This window comes from Galeopterus variegatus, unplaced genomic scaffold (genome assembly GCF_000696425.1).
Source record: "Galeopterus variegatus unplaced genomic scaffold, G_variegatus-3.0.2 Scaffold1296, whole genome shotgun sequence".
Classification (NCBI taxonomy): domain Eukaryota; kingdom Metazoa; phylum Chordata; class Mammalia; order Dermoptera; family Cynocephalidae; genus Galeopterus; species Galeopterus variegatus.
In genome coordinates this window covers 127,559-136,673 of record NW_007727407.1, presented here as the reverse complement: position 1 = coordinate 136,673, position 9,115 = coordinate 127,559, and positions in this window count along the sequence as shown.

Sequence of the window (9,115 nt, the reverse complement as noted above, 5' to 3'; positions counted from 1 at the left end):
ATAGCATGTAGCACATGCCTCCCCAGGACACTAGGAAAGTTAATGAGACACCATCTAGGTGGAAAGTGCTGAGTATGCTAAATACCACCAGGTTGCAATTACCTTGATAGTGGAGCAATCTCTCCTTTGTCCAGCTTATTCAAGTGCACGTTGCTCTGAAAGAGAAGGTACAGCAGGTGAGATGTAATTGAGGCAAATCAAACATACCCTATACCCAGGTGCACCTCAGCTTTTCAGCAACGTTGGGAGCTGCAAATAGGGAAAGGACTTTGACCTCTACAGTGCTGTAGTCCAGCTGGGTTTAGAATGATACACTGCCACATTTCTGCAGAGTATCCAAGAAGCCACTGACTGCACAGCCCTCTGAGTGGGGGACCCACTCAGACTGCTTGCCAGCTGTGTAACCTGGCATAAAACGTACTACCTTTCTGAGCCTCAGTTTCCTTGCCTGGAAAATGGGGATAATAATCCCTACCTATTTCACACAGTTCTGAGGCCACAAAGCAAACATGGTTTGAAAATTGGAAAGTGATGCATATTAATGTCAACTACTAAATGCCACTTTCTATTCTCTCATTTCTTATCTGACTATAACCGATGTTAAGAAATAAGTCTCTGATTCGACTTGCATGCTACCGACTATGGTACATCACAAAGCCAAGTTGAATTTCCAAAGGCTGAATTATGGATTAGGAGCACTGAGAAAAGATGGTGCTATTGGTTCTATTTTTAAGAACCAGCTTATCCACGGCTCAGTGCTTACAGTTTGGGGATCCACTAAGCCATACTATTATATAGAAATAGTATTAGCTTTTATTTGTGTAGCACTTGGAATTTTTAAAACATTTCCACTTTTATTATCCCATGGTGACATTTAGTGTCTATCTCTACATCTCTGTCTCTCCCAGATTAGTCTTTTGGGACATTTGCACTTCTGTATGCTGTTTTCCAGCACTTTGTCCCTTGAAGAGGCAGAACCCCAGGGCTTCAAGGAGCCAGGCATGACCTTGAAAACTTGGCTGATGTGGCCTCAGTGGCAGCAGTCACTGAGGGAACCAAGGAGGATATGAAGACAGCTCCGAGCTGCTCAGAGTTCTGATGGACCAGACACAGATGGGCCTGTTCACAGGGAAACAAGTGTCTCTCCATGACCTGCAGCCACCACAGTGGCTCCAGGAAAGGCTCCGATGTTCCCAGGGCCTCTGCTGTGGCTCGCTGACAAATCAGCCCCTCAATAATCTTATTGTATGTTTTCAAAATAATTCTCGGTAATGCCCCAAGAATGTCTGAACCTCTGTGTGAACTCACTAGTTTGCATATTTTTTAGCTTATTAGCAGGAACTCCGATAGACGAGGCCCATGACCTTGCTTCTTAATGGAACCTTTTGGCCTGGGTGCAAGGGCAGTCTCCCCTGCTGGTGACCTTGTAGTGCCCTCCTGTCTTGTTCTGATTCTCCCTCAGGCCAATTCCAGCCTCTTTTTTCTCTCACCCTCTTCATAGCCAACATCAGGAAAGAAATAGCTTTGCTTCGATTGTAGGTCACTCATCAGAGAATGCCACAAGATTCTGATTCTGAATTTTCATGAAGCAAGATTCTGGGAAGAAGGAGAGAGCAGAGACAGTGCTGCCTTTGATGACCTGTTTACCCTGACCCCAGCACCACTGGGAAGGGGGCATTTACTTCGGATTTCAGGATGACTGCACACATGACCCCAGTTCTAATATAGCTTGTCACTCATAAAATCCCTGAGACATCACGGGCCCAGCCAGATGTGATGTGGTCTGGCCTAATCCTTCTAGGGAGATGCAAGGGAGGGTGGAAGTTAAGCCTTAATTAAAAACAAGATCTGATACTAGAAAATTAAGGTTTTAAAAATGTTTTGAGGCCGGCCCCTTGGCTCGCTCAGGAGAGTGTGGCGCTGGGAGCGCCAAGGCCGTAGGTTTGGATCCTATATAGGGGTGGCCGGTGCGCTCACTGGCTGAGCGTGGTGCAGACCACANCTCTGGGGGATGGCTATGTTGAGAGTTCAGGTATATCCTTCCAGCCTTTCTAATGTAAACACTAGATTGGTCTACATCTATGTTTATATATAAATGGAATTATTAACATAATGGAATGTCATAACATTCTGGGCATTCTGTACTGGCTCTGTCTCTTTTTATATTGCAGACATCTTTCCATGTCAGACCATGGATATATAACCTATTCTTAAAAAAACAAAACAAAAAAACACATTGCATATTTTAAAATAAAGCAATTATTGCAAAGAATCAAACCATACAGAAAGGCATAAAATGAAAAGTAAAAGTCCCCCGCCCTTTACCTCTAGTGCTTTTCCCCGAAGGTAACCATCGTAACTACTGCAACAGTTTCCCAGATAGACTGCCAGAAAATGTGCCTACTAACATGCGGTACATACACACAGATAACTTTTATTCTGCTCTCCACTTTGTTTTGTTTATGTAACACAGCTTGAGATTCTCGAGAATCAGTATATACAGATATACCTCATTCTTTCTAACAGATGTGTATTATTGCTTTATATGACTACACCATTATTTAATTAACCAGTTCTCTATTAATGCACATTTAAGTTATTTAAAAATTTTGTGCTAGAACAAAGATGCTAGAATAAACATCCTTTTACATACATCTCTGTATACAGGATAAAACATTTCTCCACACTCTTATCAGCCCAGGGCATAAACACTTTATTTAATTGTTTATCTGTTTACAAAAACCTTGGCCGTTTTGACAGGTTATACCTTACTTTAACTTCCATTTATTTGATTATTAAGGAATATATTTTATATTATTTTTTGCCCTGAATTGCCTGTTTATGACTTTTGCCTGGGTATCTATTGGAGTGTTTATCTTTTTCTTATTGATTTATAAAAGAAGCATTTCATTCTTATGGGAAGACATGCATACAGAAGAACTCCAGTGATGGATCTAAGAAGATTTTAAAAAGCAATTATTTCTTACATTTTCATAGCTCTCTAATAACCTCAGCAGAGACCAGGCTAAAGTTTACATTTATTAAAGCAAATTTTCCTAGAAAAGTGTAAATCGTGTAAAACCTTGAAAAAAGAAAGATGCAGGAGAACAGAACAGCTCGTTTTCTAGTGTCCCTCTCCATCGGAGGAGCACTTTTAGGGAGACAGTGAATGTGCTCAGGAAATCGTTCTTATCTATTTAACACACATTCCTCATTAACAATCCTTTGTTATCTTAAGATATACATAAGTAAAAGTAAAACTGTATCTTTCAACAATTCTAAATGACAGACTTTCACTCATTCCCACTGATTTCTCCTCAATCCAAATTGCTGAGTTTTCTCATAATACTTAAAAACAAGGCCATTTACAGAGCCACTGACATCATGACAATCAGAACNTTCTCATAATACTTAAAAACAAGGCCATTTACAGAGCCACTGACATCATGACAATCAGAACTGCTTTCATTTTCTCCCTCACACATTTTCCTCCTGGATGAGTGGTTTCCTTGTTTAAATGTGGAATTCACTGATCATAAAATGGATTTCATCCAGACACAAAATGTGAAAAAATGAACTCATGGGAAATGACCCTTGAAATTCACACCACCCTCAAGGCTTGAAAGGATTTTCTATTTCATCAACTTTAGATGAGCCATAATAAAACATAAAATACTACACAAAGATTCGAAAATCAGGAGTCACATACTTCATATCTCCTCCCGAGTCTTATTTTCTTGACCTAACTCAGTCTCAGCATTTCCAGCCAGTCCTGTCAGCCTCTTCACAGGAAACATACCCCTCTGTTGAGCTAAGAGATCCTACTCTGTGCTTCCAGAACACTCTGTGCATGCCACCTCTCATCACTTACTACAGGATTTTGAAATTGCATGGGACGTGTCTCCCGACTTGATTGCTAGCTCCGCAGGTCCAGGCCCACTTCTTGTTCGTCTCTGTGCACCTGGTAGCTCTCACAATACCTGGCACCTGGCGGGCTCCCAGGAGTCACTTGTTTTGTTGTGTTATTTATTGTTAATATTTTGAACACGTGGAGAATCAGTTGGTCCCTGTTTTTGCTCACCTTTAGCTAACACAGCTGATTGCCCACCTAACAGCTGTCACTGCCCCTTGCCTGGTTGGTGGAGCCTTGATTTTGTCTGAAGGCCATGTGCTCAGGAAATGATTTCCTTTGACAAGCTGGGACGGAGACACGAGAGTAACTGGTCCAGATGGTCTGGGCAGTCTCATTCCCCCGGCCTGTGACTCGGTTCTACCGGTGAGGTCTGAGAGTCAGCCACCTGGGGAGCTTCGGGAAAAGGCTTTTCTTATAGTACAGAGACTCATGGGAGGAGACCCCTCTTTTCACTGGGTATTATTGTATTGCATGCGATGTCTGGAACTGCCGCAGATGTCTTGCAACATAAAGGGGACATCATCAACCTACTAAAGGCTGCGGAGAGATTCTTGATGGTATGGTTGGGATGGAGTCACAGTGCCTGCAGACATACATTTTGAGAGAAAATTAACCCCTGACTGCATCCTAACGGTGCATCACCACACTTAATAAAGGTGGGGAGAAACCAAAGGGGATTCAGGGGCCCTCTGTAGGGAGGAATTGAGTCAAAGTAGAAAGATAAAAGGAATCAGAGGGTTTACCTTGTCTAGAGAAGCCTACAAATGAACTTGGTTGTGGTTTTCAAGTTCATGGAGTGTTTTATGGATGGGATGTCAGTTATTCTCCATGATTTCTGAAGACCTAAGTGAAAGAGAAAATGGAATTAAAGCAGGAGAGACTGGCTGGATTTAAGGGAGAACTTGCCTGTAAGAATGCTAAAACATTAACAGGGGCTACTGAAGGTAAGAGTCTGTCCCTTTGGAAAAGGACAACAATGGGCAAGCGTGGGTCTTTGAATAGTTTGTTATTCACCTACTTAAAGGCAATGGGAATAACCAGATAACTACTTGAAGTCTGTAATTTTATGCTAATCTGGAGAAGAGAAGCTACTGAAATTTAAGTAGATGAGGAATCAACTACAGACTTCCAGAGTTTGAAGGCTATGAGTTTGATCTGACAAAGCTGGAAATACTTGTTTCAGTGTTATCATGCCAAAATGTCAGCCTGACATCCTGTTTATAATTTACATTGAACACACACTACTTTATCAGAGGTTTGTGATTAGTCACATGTCCAGAACGAGGACATTGCATGAGAAAAGTAGCCTCAGGCTAGGTGGCTGATTATTTCTTGGGTGCTTATTAGTAAGGCTGATCCTAATCTGAATCTACTTTTCCATGGAAGAGCGTAAAAAACCGAGTATTGGACTTGGTCGGTCCCTCTGACCATGGCAAAACTCTACAATACACACAGTATGCAAGTCACTGGGCCGCCTGGGGTGGGGCAGCTCTGCTTGGAGCCATCGGCTCCTGGGTTAAAGGCCTGGGTTAAAGGCACTACTCAAACAAATGGTATTGCCAGTTGATTTACTAGCTGTGAAATTATGGTGCTGGATCATAATTAACCTGAGACAATAACGACCTTTACAAACCAATTTTATATAAAAGCCATTACATATTAGCGAGACTTTCACATCAACCCCAGAAGATAATGTAAATACAATAAAGGCATATTAAATTCTGTTTTAAAAGGTCTATTCTGGTTGATTTGATGATGCACGCACCACTTCATTTTACTGAGATTGCCACTGGGGCATTTCCTTTCCTTCTAAAATTTGTAGGACAAATCTTAAAATGCAGATCCGAAACGCAGCAGTCTTTCACGCATTCACAAGTACACTTTCAGGTCCTACCAGGCGTGTTGCAGGCTCTACTGAAACAGCAGCAGCTGACACAGACGCGGCAGCACGGGCGCCAGTCCCTCCGCCCCCTGCTCCACTTGCTTCACACGGACTCTCCAGCTCTTCTCCTCTCTCCGCCTTTCATCTTGTTTTTGAGAATCACTTCACGCCCCACCTGCCCTGACGGTGCAGGGAGCCCTGGAAACGCCTCTGGGTTTGGAAAGACCCTCCTGTCCTTAGATGAGCTGCCTGGGCGCTGCGAGGAGCTGGGTCTGGGGCCGCTGCTGTCCAACCCTTTCCCCTTACACCTCCCCTCCCACCCGCCCACCCGAGGCTGGCAGTGGAGGGAAGAAGTCTGCAAATTTAGTTGGTGCCAATGAGGCTGTGTTGTTTGGGTCCTTGCTCTTTCCCTTTAGCTCTGAGGTCAAAGTATGGAACAACTCCTTAACCAGGATGCTGGCACCTCACATCTTGACTTGGAAGTCACCCAGGCCTGGGTACAAACTCTACTCTGCCACCTAACACCAATGTGTCCTTGGGCAAGATATTTCGTCTTTTAAAATTCTCTGTTTCCTGTAAAATAAAGGTAAAAATAACTACTTCCAACTTTGTTGTAAGGATTAAATAACAGACATGAGAAAGGCATTTGTATATTACTCAGTATCAGTACAGAGAAGCAAATACCCCTTTTTATAGCAATAAAGGACTTTTAAATACCCATATTCAGAATATAGCAATTGATAGTAATTGCCACCTGCACCCCTGTCATTTCCTTTAAAAGGGCAAAGTAGCTGCAGAGTGGCAGGCCCTCATCCTGGGGTGCACCGGAGGACCTTTTGCTAGAGCAATGGAGGCCACAGCAGCATAGCATGTAGCACATGCCTCCCCAGGACACTAGGAAAGTTAATGAGACACCATCTAGGTGGAAAGTGCTGAGTATGCTAAATACCACCAGGTTGCAATTACCTTGATAGTGGAGCAATCTCTCCTTTGTCCAGCTTATTCAAGTGCACGTTGCTCTGAAAGAGAAGGTACAGCAGGTGAGATGTAATTGAGGCAAATCAAACATACCCTATACCCAGGTGCACCTCAGCTTTTCAGCAACGTTGGGAGCTGCAAATAGGGAAAGGACTTTGACCTCTACAGTGCTGTAGTCCAGCTGGGTTTAGAATGATACACTGCCACATTTCTGCAGAGTATCCAAGAAGCCACTGACTGCACAGCCCTCTGAGTGGGGGACCCACTCAGACTGCTTGCCAGCTGTGTAACCTGGCATAAAACGTACTACCTTTCTGAGCCTCAGTTTCCTTGCCTGGAAAATGGGGATAATAATCCCTACCTATTTCACACAGTTCTGAGGCCACAAAGCAAACATGGTTTGAAAATTGGAAAGTGATGCATATTAATGTCAACTACTAAATGCCACTTTCTATTCTCTCATTTCTTATCTGACTATAACCGATGTTAAGAAATAAGTCTCTGATTCGACTTGCATGCTACCGACTATGGTACATCACAAAGCCAAGTTGAATTTCCAAAGGCTGAATTATGGATTAGGAGCACTGAGAAAAGATGGTGCTATTGGTTCTATTTTTAAGAACCAGCTTATCCACGGCTCAGTGCTTACAGTTTGGGGATCCACTAAGCCATACTATTATATAGAAATAGTATTAGCTTTTATTTGTGTAGCACTTGGAATTTTTAAAACATTTCCACTTTTATTATCCCATGGTGACATTTAGTGTCTATCTCTACATCTCTGTCTCTCCCAGATTAGTCTTTTGGGACATTTGCACTTCTGTATGCTGTTTTCCAGCACTTTGTCCCTTGAAGAGGCAGAACCCCAGGGCTTCAAGGAGCCAGGCATGACCTTGAAAACTTGGCTGATGTGGCCTCAGTGGCAGCAGTCACTGAGGGAACCAAGGAGGATATGAAGACAGCTCCGAGCTGCTCAGAGTTCTGATGGACCAGACACAGATGGGCCTGTTCACAGGGAAACAAGTGTCTCTCCATGACCCGCAGCCACCACAGTGGCTCCAGGAAAGGCTCCGATGTTCCCAGGGCCTCTGCTGTGGCTCGCTGACAAATCAGCCCCTCAATAATCTTATTGTATGTTTTCAAAATAATTCTCGGTAATGCCCCAAGAATGTCTGAACCTCTGTGTGAACTCACTAGTTTGCATATTTTTTAGCTTATTAGCAGGAACTCCGATAGACGAGGCCCATGACCTTGCTTCTTAATGGAACCTTTTGGCCTGGGTGCAAGGGCAGTCTCCCCTGCTGGTGACCTTGTAGTGCCCTCCTGTCTTGTTCTGATTCTCCCTCAGGCCAATTCCAGCCTCTTTTTTCTCTCACCCTCTTCATAGCCAACATCAGGAAAGAAATAGCTTTGCTTCGATTGTAGGTCACTCATCAGAGAATGCCACAAGATTCTGATTCTGAATTTTCATGAAGCAAGATTCTGGGAAGAAGGAGAGAGCAGAGACAGTGCTGCCTTTGATGACCTGTTTACCCTGACCCCAGCACCACTGGGAAGGGGGCATTTACTTCGGATTTCAGGATGACTGCACACATGACCCCAGTTCTAATATAGCTTGTCACTCATAAAATCCCTGAGACATCACGGGCCCAGCCAGATGTGATGTGGTCTGGCCTAATCCTTCTAGGGAGATGCAAGGGAGGGTGGAAGTTAAGCCTTAATTAAAAACAAGATCTGATACTAGAAAATTAAGGTTTTAAAAATGTTTTGAGGCCGGCCCCTTGGCTCGCTCAGGAGAGTGTGGCGCTGGGAGCGCCAAGGCCGTAGGTTTGGATCCTATATAGGGGTGGCCGGTGCGCTCACTGGCTGAGCGTGGTGCAGACCACATGTTGCAATCCCCTTACCGGTCCAAAAAAAAAAAAAAATGTTTTGAATAGGCCTATTTGAGTGTGTATCCAAGTATATGGCTACATAGATTCAGGAGACACTCTTGTCTTATTTCACTAGATGCAGCTAATCATACAGAAGCATAAAGAAGATGAATAGTAAACATCATAGCTATAGTACAAGGTGCTTTCCAATTCCTCTGACCAGGCTCCAGCTATACGTAGCATGATACATTTTGATCACATATGCCAATTCATCTCTGTGGATTTCTAGTCACATGTGAACTGACAGGGTCCTACCACAAAGACAAGGGACCATACTGGTAAATAAAATTTAAAAATAATTACCAATTTTTTGCTTGTCACCCAGTCACTTACATATATGTTCATTTTTTTCAAGAAACTTTTCTAATTACTATTAAAAGTTGAGTCTTTTCTCTCAAACTCCTATTAGGC